Here is a 17,791-nt window from a genome sequence, read left to right as displayed (position 1 = left end):
TGAGTTTCTTAATCTCCTGAAGTGACAAGGGCTGCACAGTAGCTTCGCAGACTCTGAACAGAATACCGCAGGCAGCTGTAACGCAGGCGGGGACGAGAAACAAAACTTTCCAATGGTTCTTGTAACCGACCCCGAAGACAGGGGCTTGGACTGAAAATGTGGCCCCAATCCAGCTGTTTTTAGCCTAGAGATCCAGGTGACTTTTTCTTTTAGCCTCCTTCTAGATTGTTCTGCTTGAGCCTGCAGTGTATTTATAGGTGCCGCAAGAAGGGTTTGCTGCATAGCGTAGATCCCCTCCAGCTATCTAAGGAGAAATTAAGGGCCGAGATCATCCGCGACAACTTCCAGAGCAGCAGGTGTATAATTTAGGACGACCACTAGGGTCGGGGGAAGTTTTGGACCATCTTTTCCAGCTGAATTATCCCTACTGTGGGAATTACAGTTTACATAGGATGCATGAAAAGCGAGGTCATTGTCCCTTCTGGCAGTTTTCCCAGGTAGTCTGTTTGCCTCTTTCTAGAAGTTTCTGGACATTCTTTTCAGGGAAACATGACCCACTGGAGGGGTGGTAATTTTAAACATCTGAAAGTCTCTGAAATTCGTCCTGAAAACAGAGGAAAGTTAATGTGTGGCAGACGGCATAAGCCTGATGTCCACATAAAAAACAGTATCCCAGCGGGGCACAGACCATGTTGGCCATGTCATTTATCCCAACAGGAGTGAGCCAGGGTTTTTTTGCCCTCAGGATGGGAAGCTTTCCTGAGTGGAGTTAAACAATTTCTGCAAAGCAGGATGGAGTGTCTGTGAAGAGAACACGCTATTGTAGCAAGAATATTCCCCATGTTAGTTTCCACTTCTGGTGGGCTATGTTTTCTTGTTGGGGGGAAACTGAAGGACTCAGAAGGACTTTGAGAAGGACATCTACCTTGTGTGGTTTTTAAAGGAACAGTTATTAAATGTTTGTCGTCGATTGTCAGCAGTAGTTATGGGTTGAGAAAAACACACTAGGCAGTTTTATTTTTTTCAGAAGGGGCAGGAGACCTCAGGGGGTCACAGATAACAGGACGTAGATAAGGGAGGTAGTGTTGAGAAATCTTTGAGTTAGTTAATAGAGCGCGTCAATGTATAGTAATAGACAAGATTTGTGGTGCGGTAAAGGGGAAGAAAAATGCTGCGGAAGAACCCAAATTAATCTTGTTTTGTAGTCTCAGGTCGAAGTTATCTACTTCTGTGGTCAACAGCTTGTCTGTCATCTCGGGCAGAAGCTCTCCTTTTCTTTAGTCAGCTTTTTCTAGAGGTTTTATAAGAATCCTCAGTTTGAGGTCTTCCGATGGGATGGACGTCCAGTAGTTTGGTGCTATATATCTTTTCCATTGGGAAGCATGAACCCGATGATCAACAGCTTGGCAATTTCCTGCTGTGTTCGTTGTTAACAGTACTTGAGAAGATCTTTCAAATCTCAAAGGCTGTTTTTGTCTAGCTACTTCAGAATGCCAGAACACCAAACCTCCAGGTTTTTGGGTCAATTTGAAAGGCTTAAGGTTGCTTAAGTGGAATGCAGAGGCTGATGAAGGGGACCCTCACGGAGGGACGTGTGCCCTGGTATGGAGTCCAAGCACCCCAGAGCTTCCGCTGGGTCTCGCTGGAACCTCTGCTTCTGTTAATCCCCTCTGCCCAACATACGTTTAGTGGAACAATGTGGGGTTTACTGGCTCATTGCAATGAAAGAGAGCACACATCCTGGAGACCCGTGGGGCTTCCCATATGTTTTTCTTTCCCATCTGTCTTTCTTGACTGAACTGGACGCTCTGGGCAGACAGAGCCTGTGGATGGTGTTCCTCATTGTGGCCAGTGTTGCCGCTGGCACAGAGCGGCCACTTAAACTGTCAGCTGGGTAAGGCTGGAAGAGAGTTGAATTTTTCAAAGAGAGGCTCTTACCTGGCAGAGCTGACAATTCCACTCTCTCCTTCTCTAGAGGCCAGAGGGGCCAAAAGGAAGACACAGACTCGTCTTGCAAATTTAACATTTCCATAAACTTTTGTGGCACTGATAATGCTGGGCACTGGACTTGGGTTATAAAGATGAGTAAGGCCTCATCCCCAGGGCTCACCCTTCAGTAGTTGACAGGGTTGGGGAGGATGGCAGAGAAATGGTAACCAATCAAATTACAGCTGCTCCCTGTTTCGGACCCTCGGGGCTCCGGATGACTTTTGGCTTCTTCTTTGGTTCTATGCAAGTACATAGAGAAAGAGACATCCTTTCCTCTTTGAAAGCCAAGAGGAGAGTCTCCCCATGGCTCCTTGTGGCCATCTGGAAGGAGAGGAGGGCCTCACACACCGGAGGTGTGGCCTTGGCCAGCAGTTTCCAATGGCTGAGCACCGAGGGGTCTAGAAGAATCAGATGGGGACAGGGCTGCAACAAGGAGAGAGCCATTAAAGCTGTGGTTCAGGTTGAGTCAAGGAGAGCCAGGTCAGAATCAGGACCGAGATGGAAAATGTCAGGCAGCTAGCGGGGGAGGGCCTTATCCAACAACCCCCAGGACCCCTGAGCCTGTCCCTGGTCCTCCGCCACCTCCCTGGGATGTGGCGAGGCCAAGGCTGGGGGCCACTCTCCCTTCGACTGAGATGATCACCTGCTCCGTGCCCTGCGAGACCCTCCCGGGGCCTGAGGGCTTCATTCTCTCCCAGAGCAGTAGTCTCTCCTCTGACTTGTCTCCCCCCAAATCCGTCTTCATTAGTAACTATAAACGTCAGAGGCAGAGCCGTTAGAAGGCTGTTCCTAGATAAATAATGCTTTTCATATTTAATTTACGAGTAGTTCGTCAGCCTCTTTGGGGTATGCTGGGTTAATTAAGAGCTGAATTAGATGGAGCTGCATCTCCCTAAGGAGACTCAATTAAACTCTTTCTGGCAAAAAGGAAAAAAAAAAAAAGGAAAAAAGAGAAGGCAAAGGGGGTTGAAGAAAGGGGTCCTATTGGAGGACACCGCCCCTTTATCCGAAGCTCGCCGAGGGCTGGGTGGAGAGGCACCAAGGATGCTTCAGTTCAGCTGTTCCTTCCCCAACGCAGGAGCCTCCTGCAGCCCCCGAGGCAGGCAGTCCAGCAAGTGGGAGGGCAGGGTACTGACCACGTGAGCCGGCTCAGCTTTTGGGGCTGGCGTGGGGCTAACGTCCTGCAGCGGGGAAGCTGGCCTGGAGCTGGGCCAGTTGCCCATTGGACGCTGCTGGGAGTTGAATGTGGTGCTGGGGACGCTGATCCCAGGCCTCGGGTCAGGCCTGTGGCTCTGAAATTCCAGTCTTCATTGCAGGCCCTCCAGTCCCTGAACTCAGCCCCTTTTGTTGGGGATGAGCAGACGAGGGCTATGTGTATCCTGGGCATTTCAAGGGCAGTCGAGGATGAAATCCCACAGTGCTCTGACCTCCCCTGGGAGGCTGGGGGCTCGCTGCGGGGGGAGGCTGCTGCGGCAGGGGCTGGGGGACACAGCCTGTCTCTGGTGGGGCTGCCTACCCCCGGCTCCCCACACACACTTCAGGGGATGAGATTGTAGGTCTCAGACAACTTGGTCCACCCCTCCTCTTTAAGGGGAAGCCCCATGGCCAAAGTCCTAGAGTGAGTTGGTACAGAGGCAGGCCCAGAACCCTAGGCTGCTGCCACCAACACACACATGCACACACACCCCCTCCCTGGGCTCACGGGTTCACAGAAGGCTCCTTCACGAAGCCTCTAGTCAGCAGCCCTCAGATACTTGGAGGCCTGCGGGGAGAGACGAACCCCGGCTCACAAGCTGACCATCCCAGTGTCCCCCTGTTCATGCTCGCCATGCAGACAGGAGCCTCCCCACACCCCCGAAGACCCTGTCACTTACTGCATTGTCACACAGAGTCTGCACACTTTCAGAGTAATAGACGCTGTCAGCACCCCGTATGTCCCCAGACATAGTCACCAAGTGCCAGACAATCACAGACTGTCTCCTGACCTCATTGCTGCACGCTCGTCCTCCTCGTGTAAGCCTCGGCTGGGGAAATAGTCTCTGCCAAACACACGTGCATGTGTGTGCTCAGGCACACGCGCGCACACACACATGCTCCCAGCACGGGGCTCAAGGCCAGACCGCTGCTTTGTTATGCAAAAGGATGGAGTGCTCTTCATGACTGTCCCTCGGCCTCTCGAGCAATTAATTGTAGACTTTGCACCAAGTGGAAAATGAATCTTGTGAAGAACAGGAGAGGCAGCACAAGTGGGTCTGAAGGGAGGCCCTACGTGAGCATGCGTGCGACGCCCCTCTGCCTGCAGCCTCCAAGAGGACGCCGCCCTTTGCTCCTTCATCTATAAACCCGGCTTGGTGACATCGGGGACCCTGAGGGTCCATTTCCCTCAAAGGGCTCCTACAGCAAACCAGGGTGGAACTTGGCCTCCGCCTGCCTTCACCTGTGGTCAGACCTCCATCCTGCAGGGAGAGGCTTAGGGGGAACAGACAGGGGGACTCTTGGAGATGCCAGGGGCTTCTCTGGCTCGCTCTGCACCCACCTGGTTCCTGGTTTGTGGCTTCCCCTCCAGTTTCATGGCCAGGTTCACACCTGGCACAGGTTTGGCTTCTCTGGCCAGCCCAGGGGACCTCTCCTTGGGCACGGTTTTGTCTTTCCCCTCAATACCTTGCAAGTATCACCTGGACAGATACACTCCCCACAGTAGTGTTGGGCACTTTAGTTCCGACCTGAGGCTGGGAGGGCCCCAGAGCTATCTCTCCCCACCCCCTCACGTACAGAGAAAGATGAGGGACCTGACCTTGGCCACACAGCAGGTCAGGGGCAGGTCGGATCCAGACACAGGTCTCCCGGCTCCCGCCAGCCTTCTTCCCTGCCACTCTTCACTGCACACACGACAGCTCTTTCTCAGCTTCGCTTTCCTTCCATTGTCTCATCTTTATCTTGCGTACGTGTATCTTGCTTTATGCAACAGAGAAGTTCTTTTAAATGTTGTTTGTAAAGAGAGCTTTTCTACATCAACGTGTGGTAAAGTGCGTCCTCGCTCCCCGGGGAGTTTGCTCTTTAGCCCCGTAAGTTTGTAGAGCTGCAGTTTAAAAGGGACTTGACATACTTCCTTGGTCCTTGCAAGAGCCCCAGGTGATGGAGGGTGGGCGGCGACAGGACCCCTGAGAGCGGGCGGCGGAGCGGACGACCTGCCTCCTGCCTGCCTTTTGGTGGGAAGTCTCTGTCGCGCTCCATCACTGAATTCGGCATTAAATCAAATACTCGACTTGGAAACTGGATCGTTTAGGTCTAGCTCTGGATTTGCCGAAGCCTGTTCCATAGAACATTGATCCTGAGAAATCCACTGCCATCAAAGTGTTCCTTGGTCAACAAAGTTTGGGAAACGCTGTGTGCTCTCTCTCCCTCTTGGAGCTTGGCCAAGCAGACTGGCGTGCACAGGATTCTGGGACGTCTGCTGCAGAAGCTGCTTGCCTCTGCTTTCTCGAAACTTATTTGATCGTTGAATCCTTTATTTCTGGTAATAGCTGATCTGTGGAACACGCGATGGGAAACGTTGGTCTACTTTATTTTCTGTGTTAATCTGGATTTTTCGCCTCTTGGGTTGAAGTGAGACCCACTGCCACACTCCTCTTGCAGGACTTCATTCCCTTTGTCTCTCTCGGGCATCTTTGGCTTCCCGGCATCCCTCAGGGCATGAGAGTCTGGAGCTGTTTCTCTCGTTCCTTAAGTAGAAGGGACAAGAGCAGAGAGGGCTCGTGGTGGGGCTGCGCAGAGTGACCTGGAAAAGTTCAGTAGACTCGGTGGGACAGGCAGCCGCTGGAGGTGAGACCACGCCACGCTGGAGGAGCGGAGGGGAGGCCCAGGTCAAGCTTGCTGGCCCTGAGCGTCTGTCTGGGCCCCTGGTCTCAGGCACCGCTCTACCCCCGCACCTGACCACGGCCTCCTACCACTGCCCCATCTGCCGAGCGTTCTCCATCATCGTCCACCATTCTCTCTGGAGCCGACAGACATGTCCGAGGACTTGCCCTCTCCTTGTCTTCATTACTTGAACCGTGGCTTGGACTTCTTCCTTTCTTCTCTTGCCTGGACTCTGGGCCAAGCTGCTGTCAGAAGTCACCTCCTGGCCTTTGATTGTACTGTCTGTCCCCTCTGCCTGCGATGACCCGTCCACCATGTCCTGTTCTCCGAGGCTCAGTTCAGGGTTCGCATCTGCCCTGCCTGAGCCGGAGCAGGGTCTCCCCTGGCAGCTGTTGAATGATGAGGGGCGGTGCTCATCTTGTCCGTGACCCCCAGAAGTCATTCCAGTACTGGCGAGGCGATCCCCCTTCGCGCGGAGGATGGAATGGGTCTTCCCTCTTTCCTCATGCTCTGAGAGCAGCGTAAAGGCCCAGGAGCCCTCAGCTGTCACCCCTTATTGACTCATCAGCACTTAAAGTCAGCCCCGGGCACCAGGCTGCTCTGGGCTAACGTCCGCCCGGCCCTTCCTCCGTGGCCGCAGTTGGCTTTTTGGATGCAAGGGCAGGCGTCCACTTTCCCCTGGTGACATCTCGTGGACAGCCCATTGTTTCCTCCCCGCCTGGTGCCCCACAGCCTCAGCCCGGCCGTTCGTCACAGTGCGTAAGAGGGCAGCAGAGTCCTGGGTGCGAAGCCAGTCTGGCCTTGCAAAAGCCACTTCTTGCCTCTCCAAGCCTCAGTTTCTGATTCCCCAAATAAGCGAGACTAGCACTTCCTTCACAGGGATGTAGTGAGGGGGAAATGCAGCCATCGCTGCCAAAAGGACTTTATAAACCCTAATGAAATGAGCCAGCTTGCAAATTCCCCCCCAAGAATGGAGGAGCCCACGTTATAGGGCTCCAATGCAAATGACATCACGGCGCTTAGCCATCATAGGTGTTTGGTGACAGTGAACATCTTTCCATCGCTCTTAACGAAATCTTCCTCCCACTTGATGTGAGTCACTAGAAAACCCTAATGTCAGCCACATCGGCCACCCACCTGAGTCAGCCTCAAGCTTCTGTGTATGTTTCGCCTGAAAGCACTGCGAGATTCAAGCCCCAAGCACAGTATGGTTATCTCCAGGACGGCACCTGTCACCTTGCACAGTGACCTCCCTTCGATGGGCACTTCCTGTGTGTCAAATGAGCGAATGCTCCATCCAGAAAAGCCGGTGCCCACTTCCTGCCTGGACACAGAGTCCTTCTCCATTTGTCACCTCTGGGACTCCCAGAGCCACGCTGAGGCTCTTCTTGGGGAAGCCGTCTGCGAACGTGCGGGGCGCAGCTGAGTTCTCGCTCCAGTCTCCTCCCCACATCTTGCCCTCAGGGACCCCTCTTGGAGGAGCCGTATCCTCCCCACCTCCCCCCCCACCACCCCCCCAAGTCCCCTTCCGCTGGATTCTGTTTCTGGGTGAAGGGTGTGGCCGGAGGTCAGCACAGGGCCCCTAGCCCCCTTCTGCGGGTAGGCCGGAGGCCAGGCCAGCAGGCCCAGCCCTGGGGGTCAGGGTGGAGCGTGGCTGAGCCAGCCCTGCTTGGAGAACCATAGCTTGTGTGGGTTCAGCTGGAGCCTTGGTGGGGCAGTAACACAAACGCTGGCACTTGGATCTGTTGTTTCTGTCTCCCTGAAATGAAGGGGTGGGGGTTGGCGTGGTGAATAACCATCCAAGCTTGTTTGCAGAGGCGGGAGGGTCTCTCGCTGTCTGAGTCTCAGGCTGGGATCCTCCATGCATTCAGTTCTCTGTGCTCTGTCCTCTCTGCGTCTCTCTGAAGGGTGGATGGGGGGAGGTCTGCTGGTCCAGACCATAGCTTGAGTTCCCAGTGCCCTGCTTTGGGCTCAGTTGGAAAAACTCACCTACGGGGTCATGTTGACCTCAAATTTCATGGTTACTTCTGCGACTTAGTGGTCACCTCCTATGAGCCTGGTCTGAACCAGGTCCTGGTTTTACAGAGATGAGTGAGCTGGGACCCTGACCTCAGGGTGTTCTCAGTCTAGTGGGAGAGGCAGCTGTGTAGACATTTAGAGGGGCAAGATAGTAATGGATGTGGGTGTGAAAAGCGTGATGAATTCCAACTTCCCAGGACAGAGCTGGGGCAAAAGGCTTGGCTGGGGAGGTCACTGGAGGGGAGACATCAAAACTGAGTAGCTGCTCTCCAGATGGAGGCTGAGGTGGGCAGAGTGGGCCTGAGCTGGCTCCTCTGTCAAGTGGGGAGGTGTCAGGCCAGACTGCCGTGCCTAGGGTAACATGAGGCGGGGGTGGCGCAGGGCAGGAGGGGAGTGTGGAAGAGCAGTGGGCCAGCTCTGACTGAGGGCCCACCCTGTGGGCTGTGTCGGGGTTAGCTGAGGGGCAGAACAGGTGCTGACAAGCCAGAGTCCTCAAGCCAGTATTTTAAAAAGGCAGGTGGAAGGTGAGGGCTTGCCTATAGTTTATTCAGATCCCTGGGCTTCTTAGCATGTTAACTGAGACTTTGTCTGTTAACTCTGTCTTCTGGGGAATTGTCAGCCCATTGACAGCCCCTGAGGTCACTGTGCTGTCCCAGAGCACAGGAACCAGGAATGGGGCATGCAGACAGGAGGCAGCCACGCTGGGCGTTGAAGGAGCATGCCCTGAGGGGTCACCCCTGCCTCCTGCAGGAAGGCGGCCTGGCATGGATAGGCCCGAACATTGTGGAGAGAGTGGTGAGCACTGGGATTGGCTGGGAGGCTCTGGGAAGGTACTTCAAGTTGGACTTGTCCTGTCACCAGGCCTCCTAGTTGCCTGGCCCCACACAGAGGGTGCTCACAATTCTCGCTGCATGACCTTAACATTTTCGCCACTTGTCAAGGTTCATTTGTTTTCTTTCTCCCTCCCCGTAAGACAGATTGGAAACAAAGGCCTCCACGTGTGGTGCTGTAGGGTTCCTTTGTGCGCGTCCCTCCCGCCACCACTTCGATTGGGCGCCTCATTTCTTTCAGTCTCTCTCTGGCATACACCTCTCTGAGCCCTGCTCTGCTCGCTCCACTCCTGCTGCGGCTGCCTCTGGCCCTTATCTGCTGCCTGCAGCTGTCCCCAGGGACCCAGGCCACCTTTTCCCTCCTTTTCCGCCCCCTCCACCTCTGCTTCCAAAGGCTTTGCACACCTCCAAGCAAGGCCTGAGGTCCCATTCCAGAAGCCCAGGTTTTTTTGTTTTTCATTTTTTGTAAGATTGAGCAGATATGTCATTGGTGGGGGAGTCGATAACTCTGGGGTGGAGGAGAAGGTGACAGAGGGACCCTTTTCAGGCAGTCTTAAAGCCACAATAGTAATAATAATAGCTGGCATTTATTGAGTGTCTACTGTGTGCTTCTTGCTTTGTGAAATGCTTTATTGAATACATTTATTTCCCTTACCCCTCTCAACAACCCAATGAGGCCTGTACTACTGCTGTCCCCACGGAAGATGGAGGGCCGGAGGGGGGCTGAGGACACCCAGCTGTTTCTCTGCTTCCTACTTGGAAGATCTCTCTCCCCAGGGAGAACGACTCTCAAGGGCCAGCTAGAGCATCTCTCTGCCTCCAGCAGGGACTGGCTGGGAAAACCGTGTCCAAGGAGAAGGGCTGTGGACCAGGCCGAGGCTCCTGGGTAAACCCTTGGTGTCTTGTTTGAGGTCACAGGCAGAAGGTTGCTCTCGGGGCCTAATTTAAGCCCTTCCTATGCCCAGCACAGCCCTGTGTTACAGGGAGCGTCAGCCGGCGCCGCTCTCCTCGCGTCGGGCAGTGGGCAGAGGTTGGGACAGCATTTTCTCTGTTACCACGCGGTTGACTTAGGTGTCCACCTGCACAGTGTGTTGAAGCAGGTGTCTGTGCCCCAAAACCTTTCCCAGGGACCCTATTTCAATGTTCTTCCTTTGGGTCCCAGAATCCTAATGTTCTCCCTCTGCTCTGGGAGCTGGCCTGCAGGCCCGGGGCTCTCTGTCGCTCTCTCCACCCTCACATCCTGGCCACAGGCCCCTGCTTCCTGACAGTCCTTACTGCTCTGGCCCTAGGAGTGGGGCGGGGGAGCACAGGAGCCCTCGGTACCTGGACTATGTCTCTTTGCTGCTTCCACACCGGGCCTAGGTCCCTGCAGGCTGCAGCGGAAAGCTTTTGCCCTTTAAAAAGATGTCTTTCTTTCAGAGGGCGAGGGGCTAATCACGGATGAGAAGAGGCCCTTCCAGAACAGATGTATTCTGGGCTTGCTTGGAAGACGGCTGAGCAACAGCGGTTGAGCCGCGTGGAGAGGGGCAGAGAGAACGCACCTCCAGGGGAGACTTTTCTGGAATGCCCAGAAAACCAGATGGGCTGGTTGCGGTACCTCTGGGTGTCCCCCCACCTGCCTCTCCGCCTCTGGGGGATGCTTTGGCCATAAGAGCCTCGCAGGGGTCAGGCCCTCGGGGATGCTCAGTGAATGGGTAATCATAACCGGAGTCTTCCGGAGATAGCATTTCCGGTATGGCTTTGAGCAGGGGAGTGGGTAAGGGTGTGGGGGGGCTGTTTTAGGGTCTGGGGAGACCCTCTCACCCCAGAGAAGGAACTGCCCACAGCTCTCACCTGCCAAGGAGTGACCCTGGATGGCGGGAAGTTTCTCACGTATACAAAGGAGGCGGGGCTGGGCAGGTGCAGCAAGCGCCCTGGCGGGCGTCCTGGGTCCAGATGTCCTAAGTGGCCCCCGGCAGGCTGGGGAGCAGCCTGCCCTGGGAGCCGGGGCTCTAGGCACTGATCCCAGCACCCAGCTGACTGTGTCTCAGAGCCTTGATGTGCTCACCTGTCAAACAGGGGTCTCATTGTGTGTCCCACCTTCCTGCCTCCTCCACGGCTGCCCTGAGGATGACATGAGCCATTGACGTGATGTTCAGAGCAGACCTGTACCAGGGGACTCGGGGTCTGTAGGGGGCCTCCTTTCCTGGCAGAATGAATCCCTTCCCCCATGTTCCAGGATATCTGGCTCCCCCTTAGTTCCACCATTTGTCACTATGTGGCCTGGTCCCTTACTTTCTGACTTGTCTCTGCCCCACCCCCACCACACTGGAATGTGAACTCATTTAGGACAAGGCGGCTGCCTGTTTATTGTCACCTCTCCCGTGCCCAGCATAAGGCCTGTACACAGCAGTGGCCCTTGATGTCGCTGAATGCAGGCTGAAGGGGACAGTGGACTCTGCCTCCTACAGGGGTTGGATCCTGGAGAGAGGGAGGTGGGCGCTGCTGCCCATTGGGGATGTTAACAGGCTATAAAGAGCCCAGGCGGAGACAGCTGTGTGATCCTTACAGAGGAAAAATGGGGCTCAGAGGTTCAGTGATTTGCCCAAAGCAACTCAGCTTCCAGGCCCGGCCGGCCCAGGTCGCTGCAGCCACAGGGTCTGAGGCCCTGCCTGCCTGGAGTGCAAAGCTTGGGGGATCTGGTCAGAGAAGCAAAGCCAGGTAGGTGACGCTGAGATGCTGTGCTGACGCCTGTCCCGCCTGAATGCCCAGCATCTTTGTCTTGGTTTTCTTTCTTGTGGTAACTCTTGGAGACTTGCAGGTGGCCGCGGTGCCCCACGAGCCTTCCTGCCTCCTGGCCCTGAGACCAGGAACCAGACCAAGCCCCTGGACATCCTGGGGCCCTCCCCGACTGCCCACACTCTCCACTTTCCTGACAACCCTTGTGCAGGGAGGGACCCAGAAGGGACCAGGAGCCCTGGGCGAGACAGGTCCCCCGTCTTGGTCCCCCTCGTCTGAGAGGCACTTTATGAACTTTTATAAAGCTCTGCTCAGAGGAGCTGCTCAGTGGTGTGAGTGGTTCTGGTTAAGATGCGCCTCCTCTGCTCCAGCCTCAGTGCTCAGCTCCTTCACATCTCATTTCCCCTCACAATAATCCGACAGGGACGGGTCATCATTTTCATTTTGCAGATGAGGAAACTGAGGCACAAAGAGATGAGGTTCCTTGTCTGAGGTCCTATGGCTGGGAAATGGCAGAGCCGGGATATGAGCCCAGGACCCTAAAGCAAGCTGGTGCTTTTCGAGAAGCACGCGCTCAGCTGTAGTGGGCTGGAGCCCGGCCTCCTCGGGGCTGCCTCTTGCTGCCCTCCGCCAGCCAAGCTGGGCAGGTGTTCTGGCCACACTCGTTGGCCCCCCGGGCCTGGGCTTTCCTGGCTTGACTTGGAGACACCATGGAGGGGACGTACGAGGTGGCGACAGTAGGGTGAGGAGCAGTGGGCTGGGTGGGGACCTGGACAGTCACCCTCAGCTGGAGGGCCTGGGTCAGGAGCTGGTGGGGGGGCTGGGCTCTGTGAGGCCAGCAGCTTCTCTGGGGCTCCAGCTGTGGCCCAGACTCCTGACTCTCAGGCCACAGTGGGTTCTGGATGGCCCTTGGTAGAGATCCCAGCCGTGAACTTGCCCCAGCTGGGCAGCCACGGCCAGAGGCACTCTGACTGGGTCTGGGTGGGGGAGACAGGCTGGAGATGGCAGGAAAGGGTGGAGAGCGGCTGCCTGACTTTGAACTAAATGCGCCAAAGCAGTGGACCAAACGGCTTGGGGATGGGCAACTCAGGCGCTCTCATTATGGTTTCGCTTACTTTCTGAATAAGCAATATGCTCCCCTGGGTTAAGGAAAGGGTATATTGTGGAGAGCCTGCCTCCAGCCTGTGCGTCCAGCAGTGTGGCTACCCTTCCCAGAGGCCGCCACGCTTTCTGTGTGTCTGTCCAGAGATAAACTAAACACACAGAGGCAGATACGCTCAGACAGTATTTTAAAATATGTGTTTGCACACTATCCGGAGAAGAATGTTTTTGCACATCGCTCTTTTTCATTTAACAGCGTGTCTCAGCAATCTGTTAGCACATGAAGATCGTAGCCGCTAAGCATGGCTGGGGAATATTCCATTCTCTAGCTGTACTGACGTATTTCTTTTTAAATGAAATGTAATTTACATACAGCAAAATGCACAAATCTTCCGCAGACAGCGCAATGAATGTCGGCATACGTATACACCATGTGACCACCGCCCAAACAGAGAACTTCCATCACTCCAGAAAGTTCTCTCGTGCTCCTTCCCAGTCAACACCCCCATCGAGAAGTTACCATCATTCCGACATGTATAAGCTGACCTCGGTTTTCTTTAAAATGAGGGGAATGTTGGAGCTGACTCACTTGGTTGGTGTGAGGCTAAGAAGGTTCCTAGGACGGCAACCAGCACATTGTAATTGTCTGATCAAGGCTGGAGACCAGGATGGTTATAACGAAGTGCCTGGTGCGTGCGTGCTCTCCTGCCGCTGTCTGGGCTCTCCTGTTACCTCCAGGTTCTCTCTTCCTCTTTCTTATACACACACATACACGCGCGCACACACATACACACACACACTCTCACTCACACACCGTCTAGCCACGGAGATAGACCAAGAGGGTCATTGTGCAAAGCCCAGGCTGTGTGAATGGGCCCATTGTTCCCGGGCTGAGTTCCCAGAGCCAGCCGGTGCGGCACTGACCAGGGCTGGGCTGTCCAGTGGGAGGTGCCCATGGGCCCCTGACCAAGGGCTGACCACACCTGGCAGGATACCCACTGCCCCACCCTCCCCCGAGGGAGGCGGGAAGAGCCCTGGGTCTGCCTGGGGCCGGGTGGGGGGGCCCAGAGGACACCTCTTGTTCTCCACTACGCCTCCTGGCTCGTGAATACCGGTGGCTGGTTTGGTGCCGGCACCTTGGAGCCGAGAGGCTGTGGGCAGATGAGGTGTGGGGACAAGAGGAGAAAGAGAAGCAGGCACTGAATGCTCACTTCTCCCTTCTCCCCTCCTGGGGTGAATCGGTGTGGGTGACCTGGGGGGCTGGGGGAGGAGCTGGCCCCTAGGGAGCCACCTAGAAGCAGGCCTCCCCTGCCAGGCGGCTCACACCCAGGAGCTGGCCCAGAGGCAGGCCTGTGGTTGCCTCGGGGCCGACTGAAAGGAGTGCGCCTGCTGAGCTTCTCCAGCATTCCTCAGAGCTGAGGCCTAGGGACAGCCCTGGCATTTCTCTCCTGACCTCCCCTCCAATGCCCGGCCGTGAGACCGAGTGCAGTGCCACCTCTTGCCCTGCTTGTCACCATCTGCCAGCAGGAAATGTTCCCACCTTCTTAGCCAGGCCTGGGGAAGGGTTTGCCGTGGGGGCCAACAGGGGGTGAGCCCTGTGAGCAAGAGTAGTGAGAGATGCGGGGTGAGGGTGAAAGGGCAGGAAGGCACAACAGCGAGGGGCGGCCGGGAGGCAAGTGGGGGATTGAGAGGACCTGGGGGCTGGGGGCTGGGGTTTACTAGACAAGGATCCAGGCTTCCTGGGCACTTAATTTCTTCCTGCCTCAGTTAAGAGACCAGACTGGAGCTCCCAGCTGCTCCGGGCAGTCCGTGTCCTTAGAGCCCGGCCAGGGCCCCGATGGGCTCCCGTAGTCCCAGGACATGTCATTAGTTGCTCCCTGGGCCCAGACACTGTCCCTCCTTCCCCATCCCTGCCAGCCTGGGCACCTGCCCCACGAAGCTTGGGCCTCTGCCTGTGCATTGCCAGGGTCCAAGCTGGACCACACGCCCTGATCTGACCCGTCCCATCCAGGGGCTGAGGCTTCTGCAGGCAGGAGCCGAGGAGGGAGACCAGCCCTGCCAGGAGCCCGTCTTCTCCAGGCCAGCCTTCCTCGCCATGGAAACAGGCCTACGGTGCTCAGGATGGAGCTGTAATTGCAGCCCACAATCCTGCTCTGTCCGCCCCAACTCCCACCACCTCCCAGCCCGGGGCTGGGGGATAGTCACTGTACCCTATTTTTAGATCAGACATGGGGTCTGCAGCCCGTCTTAGGCCCTGTTCGGTCAGTCTGTCCGTCTCCTCATGGCTCTGTGGCTGGGTATCTTGTGGGGTATGCCCTGGGTCGGGGGCCTGGAGTGGAAGTCTTCTCCAGGTGGACACGGGCCCTGCCACCAACTCTCCGCATCCCTGGCAGGCGGGCTCTGGGAAGCACCGGGGGACATCTTGGGTCCCGAGAGCACCCTGGTTTTCTTCAGCCTGGCCCCTGCGGGTGAGCGTGGCGATGGCCAGCAGAGTGGCTTACGGAAGGTCACCTTCTATGCTGGACCTCTTCCTCAGAGGGCAGCCACCGCAGGCTCCTTCCCCAGATGGAAGTGGACATCTCGCCTTCTCCGACCTCTCCTTCCTCCCGGAAACCTTGGGGACTTGGATGAGACTGGCCTTGGCAAGATCTGGGCCAGACCATATGAGGCCAGAGCAAGGAAGATGGAGCCTGGAGGATGGGATGGGGCCGGCTTCGACTGGCCGAGGACCGACACAGGCCACTGCTGCCTCCCACCTCCATGGACCAGAAGGGCCGGAGCCCTGGGGTGGCCAGGGTGGCCTGGGCAGCAGGTGTGCTGTGGCTTGGCTACTCACCAGAAGCAGATCGCTCAGTTTCTCTGTTTCATCCCATCCACCAAGATGTGTTGGCATCCTCTGATTTACTTGAGGCATTTTGGTCAGTAACTGGAGATGCAGAGGGACGTCTGTTGGGAGTGATGCCAAGAACAGGAGGAGTGAGGGGGGAGTGGTGCCTCCTCCGTGGCCCCCTGGCCGGCGTTTGAGGCCAGGGGCTAGAGGCTGCAGCCCCGGCCGCAGGATAAGCTCTTGTAGAGACACCTTGGGAGACAGACTGGGGCACGAGTAGCTGTGCTGTGGGGCCCTGGGGACCCAGGGCCTCTGTGCCGGGGAAGATCCTGCTCTCCCAGCCTCAGGCGGCCCAAGGATGGGGGCTATGGGAGTGTCAGGAGTCAACCGTTGGCCTGGACCTTAGCCTCCCGACAAGGACCGCAGTCAGGGAGGCCAGGCTGGGGGCGGCGGCACGCCCCCAAGTAGCCCCACAGCCTTTGCCAAGTTCTAGAGCAGGAGCAGACGAACACAGCAGAGGGCCAGCGTGACTGCAGGTGACAGGCTGGTTCAGGAGCACCGCAGCGGCCCTTTGAGGGGTACACAGAAACCCTGTAGGTGGGGCAGTGGGCGACTTTTCAAGGGGCTTTGGCTGAGCACATGACAGGGCAGGAAAGGGCAAGACCAGGAGTCTGGGGGTTTTGGCCAAAATGATGTTGTCTTCTGAATCCAGGAGCTGGCAAGGCCTGGTGACCTCTGGGCCCAGCGACCCGTGGGGAGCTTACGAGGAAGAAATGGGATCATCTACATCTGAGGGACCGGTCCAGCGTTTGGCCTGAGGTAAAGTCCTCAAATATTTATTTTATTTCGACCGCAAAGAAGTTCAGGTCCCCCGATTCATCCAGAAGAGGAATACATCCAGAACAAGAATTTATCTGTACAGGGCAGAATTGGGGGATAAGAGGTATGCAAGAGACCCTTCTCTCAAGAAGCTGGAGACGCAGCTGAAGCCTCAACTCAGTTCCTGTGTGGCCTGGGGTAAGTCACTTAACCTCTCTGGGCCTCTGTTTGCTCATCTATGAAATGAGGGAGTTGGTTCAGCTCTCCCAACTCTATCATTGAATTGACCTCCTTAGCCACACCCCTTTCATATCATCTGTGGGGAAACTGAGGCTCCGGAGGACGGGTCCACTGGCCTGGCCACCTCTGCCCTAGCTTTGCTGGTGGGAGCTTTCTCTGCAGGTGCTGTGGGCTCTCAGACCTGAAGTCGGGAGTAGCCAGGAGCCATCCTCCGAGTGCTCGCTGCCTTGTCAGCGGCTCCCGTGAGACGGGAAATTGAGGATCGCGGCGGCAGATCTTAAATCAAAGTCCGGGCCATCAATCTCCGAGAACAGACTGAAATAACAAGGTGGGTGGCGCAGGCCGCCACCACATGGACAGGCGACAGATATTAAAAAGCCAAAATCTTGAGACCCCAAGTCCCTTAACCAATTTCCAAATGCCCCAGAGACCCACATGCTGGGGGGAAAGATGGCGCGCCTCATTTTAGAGCCCCAGCGGCCTGGGCTCTATTTCAGGACAGCCCTCTCGCGGGGGGCTTCTGAAGGCCCTGCGTCCCGCCACTGCCCTCCGTGGCCCCCTGGATCTCCTCCCTGCAGGCACCCCCCTGAGTCAGGCTGGCGGAACGTGGCCCAGTGGAGTGGTTAGTGCGTTGCTCAAGTCCCAGGTCCACTGCTCCCCAGCTCTGCAAACATGGGCGAGCTGCCGAGCCTCACGGCTTCTCAGTTTGCCCGTCTGTAAAATGGGAATGGTACTATCTCCTTTGCAGGGCTGCTCTGGAGGCGGAACAAAATAACCCACACAAAGCAAACAGCACAGAGCCCGGCACAGGGTGAGACCTCAAACAGTAGCCATGAATGTTAATCTTCCTCTCACCCCACAAATAAGCTCCATCTGGCGGCTGCTTCCTCTCACAGGCTCTCTTGCTCTATTGCCTTTTTCCACCCTATCCATCCCTCAAGCCTCAGTTAACGACCTCCTCCTCCAGGAAGCCCTCCCTGATCGACCCTCTGAGGCTCCATCTTCCTCTGACTTCCAAGGCTACGTATTTTGTCCTCCATCACATTCGTGGCAACTGTTCTTGGCTGCTTCGTTGTGTGGGATCCCATTTCCCCGAGCAAAGGCCTCTACTTCTGTCTTCTCCCTCCTCTGGCTCCCCTCCAGCCCTTGCTACAGTGAGGTGCACAGAGTAGGTGCTCACAAAACACTGGCTTGTCACCTGGCAGATGCCAGGAAACCGGAAACAGAAACCTGGTGTTCCTGAGACACCAGGTCTTTTGTCTATTTTTAGAGATTAAATGTTCTTCAAAAAAAAATCCCAAATTCCACTCCGTCTTTACATTGCAACCGCACCGATCTTTTCATGTCAGCCTGTTGTACATTTCCCTCCTCTCCACCCGAAATACACCAG

At 56.1% G+C, this 17,791-nt stretch overlaps 1 protein-coding gene across 5 annotated transcripts in view; it reads left to right on the top strand.

Moving 5' to 3' along the window:
- The window catches only part of CHST1 (carbohydrate sulfotransferase 1), a 100,400-nt gene that overhangs the window by 64,085 nt on the left and 18,524 nt on the right, over positions 1–17,791 (top strand). For 4 of the 5 annotated variants that reach the window (XM_023653928.2, XM_070228658.1, XM_070228654.1 and 1 more), the window contains 2 exons: positions 16,055–16,161; positions 16,265–16,359. The gene's annotated coding sequence lies outside the window, so the exon portion shown is untranslated. Of the gene's footprint in view, positions 1–13,448; positions 15,434–16,054; positions 16,162–16,264; positions 16,360–17,791 lie in introns of those variants that run through there. The other variant, XM_070228656.1, reaches the window with a different exon arrangement.

This window comes from Equus caballus, chromosome 12 (genome assembly GCF_041296265.1).
Source record: "Equus caballus isolate H_3958 breed thoroughbred chromosome 12, TB-T2T, whole genome shotgun sequence".
In the NCBI taxonomy this organism is placed as follows: Eukaryota; Metazoa; Chordata; class Mammalia; order Perissodactyla; family Equidae; genus Equus; species Equus caballus.
The sequence above is the reverse complement of the archived record's forward strand: the minus strand, read 5'-3'. Positions and strand labels throughout refer to the sequence as shown.